General features: G+C 44.8%; 1 protein-coding gene across 1 annotated transcript in view; it reads left to right on the top strand.

Moving 5' to 3' along the window:
- The window catches only part of CAPZA1 (capping actin protein of muscle Z-line subunit alpha 1), a 40,503-nt gene that overhangs the window by 6,015 nt on the left and 17,535 nt on the right, over positions 1-16,953 (top strand). The window lies entirely within an intron of this gene.

Here is a 16,953-nt window from a genome sequence, read left to right as displayed (position 1 = left end):
GCAGCTGCAGGAACATTCACTACCACAGTGGCCTTTCTGACTGCTCCTATCAGACGCGACTATATCAGCGAAAGCCCAGCCTGCTTTGACCTTGCCAGGCAAATGGTTAACTGCCACCTTCACTGTCCTGCTATTTTATTTTCCACATTTTTTTGGGGGGGGGGGGGGTTCAGGATGAGTTGCTCACTCTTTCAATTAATTTCATGATACCCAGTACTTGCCATTTCCAATTAAATTGCGCAAACAATTAGTGCGTGGTTGATAAAAAATATTCTGTAACGTGTCCGTTAATGCGATTATGGATCTTCACACTATTAGCCAGGATCTTTTTTACAGAGGTGTCATAATTTAAGAAACAAGTTTAATTTAATTGAAAATTTGGAAATCAAAGTAGTGTAGATCACCAGATGTCAGCTGCCCGCTCACTTCCTGTCGAATGTCCATGCAGATCTAAGGTTACATGAGAGCAACCTTAGATGTGCGTAAGCCTTCCACGTCTTTCAATGGTCGGCAACCATCGAATGAGGTGGGTGTTTCCTCACAGCCTGCGAATGGATGTTTATGTAAAACATTCATTCGCAGCCCTTGCGTATGAACGCGGCCTCCAGGAGGGGTGGGTGGGCCCTTAGTACCGGGATTCGCAGGGCGGTGTCTGGTGGATTGTTAATACTTAATTGCACAGCCTCCTTCTTACTCACAGGCACTATTAAAGGGTGTGGTTTCCTTTGCTCCCCCAGTGTCAAATATCACAGTAGCAATATTAAGATAGTTCCTTTTAACTGTATGTGAGCAATACATTTTTTTTTTTTGAACTTGCTTACTATAAGCATATTGGCGAGCTGTACAGGCATGTTTATTCCATTTACTGCACCATATGAGCAAAGACGGTGCAAACCCTTGTTTTAGGGGGGTATTGAATGTCTGTCGTGATCCCGCAGCCATCTCCCGAAGGGGGAGTTGGCTGCGGGGCGCTATTCAATGCTGTCTTCACCGACAGCATTGAACAGGGGTTCTCGGCAGATCGAGCCCGACATCACAAGCTGTCAGGCTCGTTCTGCCGAGAAGACCGGAAATAGTCGAGATCCTGGCCGGAGCTCGAGTATTTCCGGCCTCAGGTCGCGGCCACGCCCCCTTCTCGGCGGCCGGGACATTGAATCCCGACTGCCGAGCTCCAGTCGAGCTAAGCGAAAACGGGACAGGGGCACGGCTGTCACACTAGCTCGACAGCCGCGCCCCTGACATTGAATACCCCCCATATGTTTAGGTTCAATTTGTGTGAGAGACTGGATTTAGACTAAATAGACTTTTCATATACACAGGAGATGGAAACTACTTAAAATATTTATTTCTCCCATAGTGTAATAAAATAGAAATGATTATAAAATATGAATATTACTTGGCAGCACTCCAAATCTGTAAGTAGGTTGATGTAAATGAGCATGTTGTTGTGTTTTAATAGAAGTGCCTGATTCGTGGTTGTATGCAAGCCCAATGGTTTACATATGACTATGATGGTCTGGGGGCTGTGTATATACAGTACTAGTTCATACTCAGTGAAAAAAATTGTGGGTCCCGGGAACACCTCACTTTAAAAAGTTGGGGGTCCCACACCATTGTTTCTGGGTCCCTTCACACATGCTTTTTTAGCTCCCCATATATAGCAGGGGTGGGGAACCTCAGGCCCGGGGGGCCGTATGCAGCCCCCGTAGTGGTCGGAGTGGCCTGCCCACTCGCTTTGCCGGGAGTCAAGTACAGGGGAATTCTTGCGAGAGGTCGGAAATTCTCGTGAGATTCCTCTTAATCAACAGCAGCTGGAGACTGTCAGTCCTATTCAGCGGCAGCCGCCAGAGGGTGGGACAGCTGCAGCATTACAGTTTGTTAGATACATTTTTACATATGGCCCTCAAAGGATTTTTTTCCCCATACAAATGGCCCTTGGTACAAAAAAGGTTCCTCACCCCTGCCATATAGCAACAGACCACCTATTTATGCACCATAGATAGGATGGAAAGGGGGCATATATGTATATAGCATTTGGGGCAATACAGGGTGCCAGGGAGGGGGTTAGGGGGGAGGAAATGCTGGGGTTAGGGAAGGGTAAGGTCAGATAGTAGCTGGGTCAGTGCTGGAGAGGCAAGGAACACCGGGACCAGAACTTCAGAGAGATTAGGGATAAGCTGCAGAGGGGAAGTTTAGGGTTAGGCTGCGGGGAGGGGAAGGTTAGGGCGCATACACACGGGGTGATTTCAGCCCCATTTCTAAGCGATCTGCCTAGATTGCTTGGAAAAATTAGAACGGATATCGCCTTGTGTGTGTGTGTGTGTGTGTGTGTGTGTGTGTGTGTGTGTGTGCCCCCCAGTAATGGTGACATGCGGTCCCACACGTCGCCATCGCCACAGGGCAAGTCTTTCCTGTTAAGTTCCCAGTGTTTTGCCTATTGGCATAGGTAAAATGCTGCTCCCCTGGATCCCTCGGAACACATCGTGGGTGTGCAGCCATTTGTGCTGAACGATTGCTGAGCACCGCCCCCTTATCGTCCCATGTGTACGGAACTGCAAGACGTGGGTTCAATTTATGTGGCAGGGTACGAAGGCTAGGTTTAAGCACTAGTTGGGGGGGGTAAGACTTATGCTACCTCTCGTGTTTGACTGAACCTGCAGGAGCATGCCATCATAGTGAGCCAGCTTCCTGCAGTCTACCGGCTCCTTGTCTCCGCAGCCCCAGTGCTGGCATCTACTAATAGTTACCCTACTGAAGCAGCAGTGCTAGAACAAGCAGCGTAGCGGGCCACGGGAACAGACTCATGCATCAGGATAATGCTACATTTCTCTGGGCAGCATCAGCGCCGCTGCTTGTTCCCGCACTGCTGCTTCAGTGCAGTGATTATTAGTAGTTGCTGGCACTGGGGCTGAAGAGACAAGGAGCCTGTGTCTGTGGGAAGCTGTTGAGAGCTACTACTGGCAATGAAGCCTCTGCCAGGTGAGCCCCTGTGACAGGGCTGCCGTTCTCCATGACGTTGGCTCCCCCTCCCTGACAGTGCCTCCTGCGCTGCCGGGAGCCCACCATCCTGCCGTCCCCTCTGCCACCGCTGCTGCAGATATACCAGCACAGGAGCCTGTGTCCATCCTGCCACACTGGCTGCCTGATCAATCCGCGTGGACCGCCCATTCTAAAAAAGTGAGTCCCTTGTTGGAATTTGCTGGCAATATACATGCTATAGTGTGTATTTGTGAACACTGATGCACACAGTGCCCTTTAAGTTGCAGCTTGACATGCTGTGGCCTACTGGGTGTGTAAAGCGGGTGGTGCTGCACCACGTACCTGAAAACTTGGGTTTCATACCTGTTCTCTAGGAGTATCGATAAGCATCTGCAGAAGCCCTGAACACCCGGCTATCCTGAGTAACTTGAGTTACTTATACCTCTAATTATACCCCTTGCACACCGCACAAATAACCCTGGTTCAGTCCAGGTTGTTTCCAGGTCAACCCAGGTCTCTGTGCTGTGTGAAAGGGCCATTTGAAAAAGCCCAGGTCCAGCAAACCGGCATTCCAATCCAGGTTAAAAGAAGGGTTAATTCCGGTTTGGACCCAGGTTGCTGGGCAGTGTAAACTGGTGTGGCCCACTGCTTTGCTGTTTTTGCATTGTTAGGGCACAAAACAGCATCACACCCCAGTTTTGTCAAATATCTGTTTGCATCCCCATTAAGGGTGTGTGCAGAAATTCGCAAGTCCGCATTAACAGGGAACTAAACTTAATAGCTCCAGACACAATTTATATTTTGTATATATAAACATTTCTTAGGGGTGTCATTAAAAAAAAGGGGGGGGGGCTGATCGTCTCGGGCGTCGTGTTGAGAACAAGTTTGAGGAACACTGCAATATTCAGTTTATTGCAAGGCCAGGCTGCAATGACACAATTGACAGTTAATCGGGTCATCGTAGCCCAGAAAGCCCACTTCTCTGGGGTAATGAGATAGTCTACTGTTTTGGGGGAGTGTTTTTTGGATACTTTGTTAGGGTAGGCACGTATAATGTATTGAATGTATAGAATTCGTAAAAAATGTTGCCTTTTGAAATGTTGACATTCTGATGATGCCAATGATTAGGGTTAGGCTGTGTGGGGGAAATGATAGAAAATAGGCTTATGCTAAAGTGGGGGAAAATACTGGCGCATCACAAGTTATGGGCCTTATTCAGCTTAAGGTGCAGTTTTGCTAATATCGCAAAAGTGCAACTGCTTGCTATTACATGCTAGGGGCCACCCAGCATGAGAAGATTCACCCTACGATTGCACTCTTGATTGTGATGGTATCAGAGGAATCGGTGCGATTGCAGCAATTATGGAACGCAGCCCCACCTGCGCAGCCTGGCTGGGAGGCAGGCGTACCGCTGTCCTTTTTCTGTTTGCAGCTGCTGCATGTGACCACATCCAGCCGCCTTGAAAATGGTCCGGACCCAATTGTGTTGTCCTGCACACTGTGGCCTGAAAGGCATTTGTAGTTTTCTGACTTCAGCGTCTGAAACTGAATAGGGCTCTATGTATGTTTAGAGATGGACTTGCTGTTGGTTTTTTTTATCATATGAAAATTGGGTTCAGTTATGACTTCACCAGAAACTTTGGGTACAGGCCACAAACTTAAACCCCCATATGGAAGGGTGAGAGTTATGCACACTTTTTCACAGATTGGGAAAATCATTCGATGGTGAGGGAGTTGGAAATGGATTTGCAGCTGATATAGGGTGGTGTTTCACTCTGTTTTGGAGGCTATATGATGGCAGCCCTTGGCAGCTTCCCACAGCTGAGATGAGCTCTGAATCAGCCCCTAACATCCTATAATACTCCAAGAAATTGTGTAGAACCCAAATGACACATCTAGGGATTTACAGAGCTCTCTTAATACAGAAAATGTTAATGCTCATGACTCGGTGAGAGACTGACCAAGTGTGGCTTCCATAGGAAAAGAAAGCCCCTCACACTCCATTCTAGTATTGCAGAACGCTTTAGGTTTGCTATTGGCCCCATAAGATTAGAGCTATAAAATTTTAGGATTATTGTTCATTACGTTCCGATCTATAAAAACATAGATTTCAGTGAGTGTACTCCTTCCCACATAACTACTGTCAGTGATCGCCAATACACGCTATACTGCATATTTACCCAAAATTGTGGATACAGGACTCTGCTCTAAAAATGAGCGGGTCCATGGGGACACGCTCTGCTGCTGCAAATCCTGTGTAGAGGCCAGCAACCAATAGGTGTAGAGGTGGTCAGGGAGCAGTGGCAGCCAGGTTCAAGGGAAGGAGCAGGCGGGAGCAGCGGCGGACAGGGATAATAAGATGAGCACCTGAGGCTGGGGAGCCTCCCATATCTTTCTTCCTTCCTGGCATTCTCTTACTTTTGCTTGCTGCCCTCCCTCTCTTGCTTCTCCCCCATGCCTCTTTCTCTAATTCCCTACTTTTCTATGAAGCCCATTCTCTCCCTCACCACCCTTTTTTCTCACTCCACTCGCTTTCTTTGTTCCCCCTAAGAAGCCATGTAGTGACAATAGTATGGGCTCGGGCGTGGCTCAAAAAGGATAATATGCGATGAGGCCAAGAAATAGTACAGTAAGTTCAAATTATGGGGTCCCAGGGAACAACACATTTTTTACTGAGCACAATCGCTGTTTCATTTCCGCTCCTTTCTAATCCATGACCACCACCACCACACAATCAATTGTTTCAGATCACTGTAAGTTCCATATCCGCCACCATTTTTTAAGTTCCTCCTAATTCCTTGATGGCTAACCTTGACACTCCAGCTGTTGTTGAACTACACACCCCAGCATGCTCTGCTTCAGTTTTCCTATTTGGCCATGCTAAATCTGATGCAGAGTGCTGGCATGTGTAGTTCTACAACAGCTGGAGTGACAGTTAGCCATCAAGGTCCTAATGTAACATCAAACTTGTTCATGGCTGCTACATTTATTTGAGCATACTGTAAACCTGCTCATACAACAAACTCTATGTGGAAAGCTGTGAAAAATGTAATGTTTCCTTATCAGGAGTAATGTGATTTCTTACTATATGTAATGTCTTTTTAAGAGCTAGCTGTAATTCCACTGTATTGTAACATAAATATGCCTTTTGCAAATAACGAAACTGCTGGCAAAGTCCCTTTTCGAGTTGTGTGAAATCCTGATGAGCCAGCGAATGGGTTAATAGAGCAGGGGCAGTCAGAGGAAGTAGGCTCAGAGAAGTTCATGAAAATTGCCTTAAATGGTTAAAATAAAATAATAAAAAACAGCTGAAGGCGGAAGTCCCAGCATGTCTCCGAGCATATCTGCTGCCCAGCTTCCTAGATGTAACACGTTTTTACAGACAAGTTGTGCAATCAGTCACATTATCTGCATACCAACATGAACTTTATTATGCATTTTTAGGATATTCTCTGTCCATTCTTAAGTGCCCTACACAGGGAAATGATGCTGAGCCATCTGAGCAATGCTAGATCCCTCAGATCGCTCAGCACACAGCGATGTGAGAACACCGGCCGCCGATGTAACTAGATTTACCCAGCACGCTGAATATTACTCGCCGCCGCACATCGCTATCACTATGGCCCCTACTTTTGTCATTTAATTTGAGTGCTTCTAAAGCCAGGTTAGTACTTCAACCATGAGCAGTTTAGGAAGCATAGAAAATGAAATGCCTGAATCAGGGGTATATGGTATTGCTTAGCTGCAGGGAGGAGGTAAGTAGGTAATTCCTTACTACAAATCTATTAATGCTGCAGGAGGCATCGGTATAAAAATAACGACTCCTGACAGCATCGGTGATCTAATGCTGTGTACACACGGTGAGATTTGACATTAGATTTTGACTATATAGTCACAATCGCATGCAGATAGCACAGGTTTTTTTCCTTGCGATCCTGGTGCGCGCTCCCGTGACTGCGCAAATCGAAACCCAGGTAGACAGGGCAGCAATGACTATATAGGGCAAATCGAATGTAGATCACATGAGTTGTATGTAAATAGTACAGAGTTAGCAAAGGTTAAACACTGTGATGTAACATAAACCATTCTGCATACAGATTGTCCAGATTTTATACTGCAGATTAATGCTGGCCATACATCAGAAAGATCTCAAAATCTATCATGATTGTGCTCCCTGTCAGATGCTAGAGGTCAAATATGATCTCTAGCATCTGTCTCCTATAAGGCGGGGGAAGGTGGCGGCGGGCAGAGGAGTACGGGGGAAGGCAGTGGAGGATGGTGGCGGCCTTCTTAAAGGACCGCTTGCATGTGCTCAAAAGCAATGTAATCTGGTCCCAATCACAACTGATCAGACCATTCGACCTGCGGGACAGCACGTTGCACGATTGTGTGCACACAGCCGGCATACAATCCGTCTTACATCCCCTCGAGATTGTACGCTTGGTACAATCTCTATTTCTGGTGTATGGAGATTTTAAGATTATTGAAGGGCCTTGTCCCACACTAATACATTTTCAGGCTATAGCAGTGCTTGAGCCAATATAAAGCATTTTATTATTGTTATATAGGGTGTAACATTTCAGAGCAATTATATGGGGGTGACATGCACAAGCCATTCATTGCACATTAATGTAAAGCTGTGTGCACACTAGACGACATGCACCATGAACGATCTATGCTGACCATTTCCCTTGAACTTCACTGAGTCCCAGACAAATGATAATGTGTGTACACACAGCGATCTGACAAAAGATATGGTCTGTGGCCACATCCAGGAGTGTGCTGTCATTGGCGGTATATTTAGATTGAGTTTGCAGACCGCAGAGGATGTCTCTAGCGACCCGCGGGAGCGTGCATCGTTAACAATATAGTGTGTACACATTGGACGATATAAAAAAAATTGCCGTTACGAATGGCCGTTATTGGCAAGAAAGTTTATAATGTTATCTGGTGTATACCCATCTTGTATTAGCGTGAAGGTGCTGCGGATGCAGGCACACAGGATGGCACTGTTTGTGGTAACGCAGGAAGACTTCTGCTCATGTAGCTAGAGTGGTCTGAAGTCAGTGTTTTGAAGATGCCATCTGGGCCTGTGAGAGACCCGGGCTCTGCAGCACTCGCTTTTCACGCTGTGTGCTTTTTCTGAACCCACATTGCTTGAGCGACACTGTTATGGCACATGCTTACGTCGGCATATCATGCTAAGAAAAGCATTTGCTATGGATTGGAACCATGTAGGGCAGATGGGAATGTAGAAGAGAAAGCTACTTGGGTTTCCTTGTATGCTAGCTGATGTCAGTCTGGCAGAGGTGTCCTCAGTATGGTTGCATGGGATCTTTATTCCCAATGATTTCCAGTATGTGTGGACTTTTCAACAAATTGTACGTTACCTAAATCATAAATAATACATTCCTAATCTGTTATATTTAAGTAACTTTATACTTACTACCACAAGTAGTGGTGTCTAGTTAAAGCAGAACTTTGTCTAATTACGGGGGAGTGTTTGCTAGAGAGGTGAATGCTTCATAGACCCATATTCATTTATTTATGTGACGCGTTATGTCAAATGCCATTCTTTGAAATCATCAAAGTTGAACTGAGAAAATGGAATCTTATGTGAAAGTGATCAACTTTTTTTTTTTATTTGGGGGGGGGGGGGGTGTATGGGTTTTCAGCTTTTTCTGATTGGTAGCTAAAGGCACTGTGTTCTCCAGTTACTAAACATTCTTTGAGCATGTCTGTATACATATGGAGGTGCAGGAAGTACAACTTTGTATATGGCAGGGGTAGCCGGACTTTTGCAACCCGGGATCTACTTTTTGTACACTTACTGAGGATCTACCGGAATCTCCCCCATGTAAAATATACCCCTCCAAATGCAGTACGTCCCTTGCACATTATGCAACACGGAATGAGCTAAAATTCACATTAAATTATGCCACATATGATGAGCTAAATTTCACATTATGTCACATAGAATGCATCTCAAATTCACATTGTGACACACGGGATGATCTGAAGTTCACATTCTAACACAGGGGTTGTGCCCAAAATTCGAATTTGAACACACGGACTGAGCCAAAAGTCGCATTGGCACCCTGGGGATGTGCGCCAAAGTCGCATTGGCACCCAGGGGATGTGCGCCAAAGTCGCATTGGCAGACCCCCTCCCGCGATTCACGGACCCCCCCCTCCCGCAATTCACAGCACACACCCCCCTCCCTTGATTCACGGCACCCCCCGCGCCCCTCCCGCGAGTCACGGACCTCCAAACCCCCCCCCTCCCGCAATTCACTGACCCTGACAACCCCCCCCTCCCGCAATTCACTGACCCTGACAAACCCCCCCCCCCCCCCCCCCGCAATTCACTGACCCTGACAACCCCCCTCCCGCAAATCACTGTCCCCGACAACCCCCCTCCCGCAATTCGAGGACCCCCCTTCCTGCGATTCAAGCCCCCCCCCACGATTTGCGTACCCCCGTGACAATGGGGGATCCTGTACCACCACAAGCAGGTGCCACCCCTAGGTGGGAAATCTGGCCCTGGCTGCCGCGCTGCAGGTTCCCCCACTGCCAGAAGTGACCCCACGGTCCTCTGCACCAGCGCCACAACTTTTATCAATGTATTGCCCACATACCACTATTATACAGCCTCCTGCTCTCATGCACGCTCACTCCCTCCCAGTGGGAGGAGATGCTCACCCACTGCCGGGAGCTGCATACTGTCCCCCAGCCGCCTCCAGTTCTAGGGATGCCCATCGACCATCAATGATTTCAAATAATCGATGGTTTATGGCCGATGTTGAATACTTTTGCCATCGATGTGGGAGGACCAGATGGTTTCCCTACATCGATGGCAAAGAAGAACAGATCAAGTTTCAAATTTTTTTAAGGTGCCGGGACACGGAGTATAGCTGTGCCCCCCATACCCGGAAGTCCCGCCACCAAGTTCTGATTGACCCACAGCCTATTCAGTCAGATATAATGGATGACCATCGATAGCTACAACAATCGATGGTTATCCAAGTAATATGTTACTACTATCGATGGCAGGGTGCAAAATCGCCATCAATGTCAACCATCGATGGCATCTGCACCAATGCCTATCCCTACTCAGCAACAGCCAAAAACCTTTACTACCCCCCTCATGCCCACACACCTCTATCGCTGCCCTGCCTCATGTTCTCCTGCCCCGTAACTTCCGCCAGTGGGGGACCCGCTCACCCTGTGTTGCCCACATTCCCCTATCATGCTTTACCACCCAGCCTCCTGCTCTCATGCACCCTAACTCCCAAACAGTAGGAGGAGACACTGACTATGGGGCACCATGCTGGACCCTCACCCACTGGCAGAAGCTTTACAGTGTCCCCCACCCTCCCCATTAGTCCCCCATATGCTCACACACCCCTATCACTACCAGCTTCCTGCTTTCCTGAACCGTAACTTCCACCACTGGGGAGTCGCTGACACTGTGTTGCCCACATACCCCTAACATGCCTTATAGCCCAGCCTCCTGCTCTCATGCCTCCCCACACCCACAAATGTCACTGTACCCTCCATACTATCAATGTACATCTTACTCTGTAACCGCTTTTTTAATTAAACAAAACAATACACACCCCCTTCCAAATCATATGCTCTCTATTTAACACATTTCTACTATAACTCAAGTTTCAATACAGGGCATCTTTCATACAATTCTAACCATATTTCACACAATACAAACGTTCACAAATTAAGGGGGCGCAGCCCCTTACGCCGGTGTGAAGAGCGCCTGTAGGGCGCGATGAATCGCCTAGTGTGTGTGTATATGTATGTATATATATATATATATATATATATATATATATATATATATATATATATATATATATATATATATATATATATGTGTGTATATATATATATATATATATATATATATATATATATGTGTGTATACATATATATATATATATATATATATATATATATATATATATATATATATATATATATATATATATATATATATATATATATATATATATATATATATATATATATATATATATATATATATATATATATATATATATATACACATACACATACTAGTATCCACAGAGATTCCTTTGCAGGTCCCAAAGCAGAAGAAGAGGCGGCACTCAAAACGGTCTTTTCAAATCAAGTGAATCTTTGTATTAAATCATGAATATAAAAAGCAGTTCGACGACGTTTCAAGACCAAAACAACGGTCTTTTCATCAGGTCAATACAATCATTACATCGTGCAATATGTGGTCACAAAAGTATCTTACCTCAGAGGAGACTATATAGAGATAAAGTGTAGTAGTAGCGTGCATACAGGACGCCAGCAGCCGGTGCACAGGACTTCCGGTCCGGCAGACCTCTCGGAGACGCCTCCGATGGGGAGTGTCCACTCGACGTCACTATGGCAGGGCTGCCAGCGAAGTAAACTGTGAATAAAACGTGAGAAACCAACTGTCAAAATAAACCCATGTGATGAAAACAAACATGTTGAAAAGGCTACTGTTAGAGAAATAAATAAGTGAGAGGAAAAGGGAGTGGAAAATTAAAACCAAACGTACAAATATACATATATACGAATAACTTTAAACAAGCACGGCTCAAGGTGGTTAAGGGGAGATATATATATTGCTTATAGAGTAATTGATTCTTAATTATACAATAATACAGCGGGTCTAATCGATCCCATTCATATGTGTAGGTTGCCCAAGGATTATATTCCCGTGCGGCAATTTAAGTACTGGTTTAAATCAGCTTAATCTTAGGATAACAGTGTAACTGTATTCGGTCCTGAAGCCATCAGGTACCGATGTTGAGCCGATGGGTCTGGGTCGTGAACACTCAGGGTAAGCGCTAATCTACCACTCAATATCATTGAATATATTAATCAATGTGAGGCGCATGTAGACTATAATTACAATGGGAATGTAGACACCAACAAAAGTGTCTACTTGGTCGACCTGTGAGGTAGCAATACAAGTGTTAAGGACGGAGTCAGATATAGTATTCCATAAGTCAGCACAACAGAGAATATATATCAATCTGCATACTAAGCAACTATTACTGTAAGATATGTAAAATACAGTATCATCATGCTAGAATTATTACAAAAAAATGTTCCAAGTGAATTTTTCATTAAGTTATTTGGGGGACAATGTATTTAACAGGTAAATCCATTTGGACTCACACTGTGACAATTTTTTGAGACGATCACCACCTCTAGGGATAGGGGGAATGTGATCGATTATTTTGCAGCGCATGCTGGTAAGGGGGTGTCCAAGCGCTCGAAAATGCTTTGCCACCGGTTGTTCCACACACTTGGCATCTTTTCCAGCTATGGCAGCCCGAATTGCTGCCCGATATTGTAGCTGTATGCCCGGCACTCCTGTCTCTTATCCAGTTTCAGCTTAACCCGGTGCCTTCTCCAATCAATCGTGTAGTCAGGTAATAATGAGCGGCACTCCAAGGTATAATAGAATCAATAATGCACAAGACAAGTGCTGAATTCTACGTTTCGGTTTATTTCAACCTTCATCAGGAATGAAGGTTGAAATAAACCGAAACGTAGAATTCAGCACTTGTCTTGTGCATTATTGATTCTATTATACCTTGGAGTGCCGCTCATTATTACCTGAATATATATATATATATATATATATATATATATATATATATATATATATATATATATATATATATATATATATATATATATATATATATATATATATATATATATATATATATATATATATATATATATATATATATATATATATATATATATATATATATATATATATTGTATATATATATATATATATTGTATAATGCTGCAGGCAGTGTGCCATCTAGTGGTTGAGTTTTTATGTACAAAAAAAACCCCACAAAATCATACAACTGGTAAGCAGGAGTCAGCGTGTGAAGTGTGTTTTGGTATAAGAGACCTGAAGACAAATTTGCCTCGTTAAGTTACAGTGGTGTTTAGTGCATACTAGAAAACAGACTCTTTGGATTAAAAGTTTGGTGGATGTTCTAGTTTACAGCAGAGTGAAAGTCAGACAGCATAACTGGAGTACCTTGAATGCAAAATAGTATATTGCATACTTCACGACTTTTAAAATATCCTCTCCGGGAGAAGCCCGGAGAGGACAGCCGAATCTCCAGGTCAGGGGATGGGGCTGATGACTCAAAGCCCCATCCCAAATCCAAGGAAATGTCAGCGATTCGTGGGTCTGCGGGGGCGGGCCTAAAATGATGCGAAATGATGTGATTTGCGTCTTTTAGTCCCGCCCCTTGCCGCGGACCCGCGGCACGGAAGGGGGGTGCATGGGCTGCCTGGCAAATGCGGGAGGATTGCCGACCTTCCCGGGGGGCCGGGAGGGGACCATATTTTCGGAAGCCTCCCGGCAATTCCGGGAGGGTAGGCAAGCCTGGTATATTGCAATGTGTGAGAGAGGTCAGGTCGAGGGCCAACCGTGACTGATAAATGAGCCTCTGTGGGAAGGACTGCTATTAGTGAGTGACCAAGTAATAATGCAATAAAATTACAGTAGTAGCCAAAACGCACTGTACTTAAAGTTGTAATATGGTATTTTTCTGCATCTTATGGACAGTGCAAAAATATCTGATGTCTCAAAGAGGTCTTCTACTGTGGAAATACACAAAACTGGATGACTAGTGGGGGGGGGGTGTATGGGATGGATATTTGATAGATGTTTAGTGGAGTCCATATGTATATTTCAGGGGGACATGTAATGTCTGTGGTTTAGTGGTATGATTAAGGGCATTATTATAACTTTGAGTAGATCAGATTGTACCATGATAACTAACACTTGCATTTATGCTGTTTGACTGTTTTTGCACATTTCAGCTTGCTCCTCAGGAGGCTGTGAATTATAATCTCTCTGCAGCTGCCTTCGCCCCAGAACTGAGCAACAATTGAATTGCTCCATTGGGTGCCATCTAGTGCCAGCTTGGGTGAAGAACAATTGTATTTTACCCACAGTAGCTAACTCCACATGGAGATATTTAAATCGAGGCCAGACTGCAGTCACCATTCCCAATAATAGGGACTGTGGTCTTGTGTTATTTACCCTAATGGAAAATAGATCTCTGATCTCTCCTGAGTTAAGCTTTTGTTAAATAGCCCTAATACTAAGTCATGCAAATATTACTGTTTTACACATGATTTTTAGGGAAACTGGGCCTGATACATTCTATCTTCAAATACATGACCATGTACATTTGTTTTATTTTTGCCTTAGATGTTGTATGTTTTAATTTACAGAGCTTGGTGTTATATTTGCTTGAATAGGAAGCGTTCTGAATCCTGATTAGGCTATGTGTGTATGTGGGAGGGGCTGGCTTAGGCTGCAGACAGGTGCTTATCTTCCAGGTGTTGGGATTCTGTGCACCAGCACGCCACTGTCGGTTTTCTGACTGGCGGTATCCTCTATCCCACCCGTTTAAATGAATACTGCTGCAGTAAGGGTAGTTTAGCCATCTGAAAACACTTGAATATATGGATGCTGGCTGGGGGTAAGAAATATAAATAATTTATTTGAATAAAACAACCTATCTAGGCTCTCCATGTGGGCTCTGGTTACTTAGCAACTCTGATTCCAACTTCAGTATGTACTTAGTATTCATTCTTCTGCATACATGCTATTTGTAGCTTCTTGACAGAAACAAATAGAAATGTATTGACTTTTCTTTAGTCAAATGGTTATCAAAACCTATTGCTTACCATTACTCTGTAGTGAGAAGTGTTTCTATTTATATTGATATGAGCAGTATTTATTAGTGTTTAGCGGGGGAATAATTATGTTTTTTATGAAGCTCCTTTTTAATTCTTCAATAAATAATCTGTCTCAGAGACTGAATATCAGATTAATCAGCAAAGTCTCCTGGTGTGTCCTAGTCACACCACGATACGACTAAAGGCCCATACACACTGGGTGACTTTGAGCTGCAAGTCGCTCAAAACAGCATGTTTGAGCAGCTTTCAGCTCAAAGCCGCCCAGTGAGTATGGCCTGGCGGTGGGCGGTGAGCACTGCTGTGCACTCCTGCATCATCGCCGGGAAAGCCGCTTATATTCTGGTTATGTCAGCAAATGGACGGCTTTGCATAGCACTGTGCTATGCATTTTTGGCAGAAGCAGACATGCAACAAGTTGCTTGGGACCTGGCACCTTCCTTCTACCAGGCATCTCACAACATGTGGCCTATTGAGTACTCCACTGTACGTTGAACGTTTTGTGACAAATTGAACTTCTTATATAGGTTGAGTATCCCTTTACCAAAATGCTTGGGACTAGAAAAATTTTGGATAATGGACTATTTCGTATTTTGGAATATTTTTATATTTGAATGAGGTATCTTGCATTTATGTTGTATAAATACATCAAACACATGAAATACACATAAATATATTTTATTTGTGCATAAAACAAGGTTTCAAAACATGAAACAAAGTTTGTGTATAATCTCAGACACTGAATTTGAATGCCAAGCAATCATTTTCTTGCGCATATTTAGTGCCAGATACATGTCCCCAGTAGTGGCAGTTCTAGATGTACCCAGTAGGTTTAGGGGAAAAAAAGTACATTCTGGAGACTGGTTTTCGGAATAATTTAAATAACTGATATTGTCCTTCAAAGGCCTCTCCGTTTAAGTCCTTCCTAGCCCTTAACAGCTTTCCCCCAGGCACCGACCTAAAGGCCTTCAGCCGCTGGCTAGACAGGGGACTCTTCCGAGTGGGACAGCTGGTGAGAGGGGGACGTCTTCTGTCTTTTGCTGAAGCTAAAGCTGAATGGAATCTGCCGGACGTGGAATTCTGGCGATACCTTCAGGTCCGTCACTACCTCCATTCCCTGGACCCTCCCACCGCGCTTACCACACCCCTGTCGCCCTTTGAACTCCTCTGTGCCAATTCGTCTCCCCCCCAACACACCATCTCTACGCTTTACAACCTTATTTTGGCAGATACTAGTCTCAAACTCCCCCACTTTACGGTAACATGGGATCACGAATTGGGAAAAGAAGTAGGTGAAACTAACTGGGAAAAGATTTTCTGCCTGGCCCACGCTTGCTCCACTAATGTAGGAGTCCGTGAGACACAATACAAACTTTTGTCCCGCTGGTACAGATGCCCAGATACTCTCTCCAAAATGGGTACTGGAGTTCCCAATATTTGCTGGCGCTGCACGGGGGCCCCAGGGAACCCATTTCATATATGGTGGCAGTGCCCCCTCATTCGGCCTTTCTGGACAGAAATCATCAGGCTGTCGGGGATCATCCTAGGCGATCAAATCCCCACCGACCAACTATTTTGGCTGTTTCACCTTTCCCCAGCCCCCCTCTCGAGATACAAAAATTCTCTGCTGTGTCACCTGAACAACGCAGCTAAATCAGTTATTCCGGTGAGATGGCGTTCCACCTCACCTCCAACAATAAAAGACTGGTTCAAAAAAATAGACTTTTACATGGACATGGAGGACATTCTATCCTCGGCTGACGATAGACACGCCCAGTTTAGGAGTACGTGGTCCAGATGGCTGCTCTTCAGGGACACAAAGACCTACAAAGACGTAATAACCTCCTCGTCCCCCTAGTGCTTCCACCCCCCCTCCAGCGTCCTGGAAGCTCACCACCCACCCACCGCGCTCTCTCTCCTGCCGACCCTCTCCTCTGGTGAGAGTATTTGACGATCCGCTCACACATCTCAGTATACATATATACCAGATGTCTCAACCTTGTAATTGATATATTCTTAAATATACCGGAATACCCCCCCCCCCTCCTCTCCCCCACCTCTATCCACCCTTTCCCCATTTATCTTCCACTTTCTTCATATTTGCACTATTGTTTCTGTTCCAGTTGTCCTTTTTTTTTTGTATGTGATTTATTAAGCTAACGCATTGTCCCATGCTGGACGGACTTAT

The sequence above is a fragment of the Crinia signifera genome, chromosome 2 (genome assembly GCF_055691185.1).
Source record: "Crinia signifera chromosome 2, ASM5569118v1, whole genome shotgun sequence".
NCBI lineage: Eukaryota > Metazoa > Chordata > Amphibia > Anura > Myobatrachidae > Crinia > Crinia signifera.
This window is presented reverse-complemented; position numbering and strand designations above follow the sequence as displayed.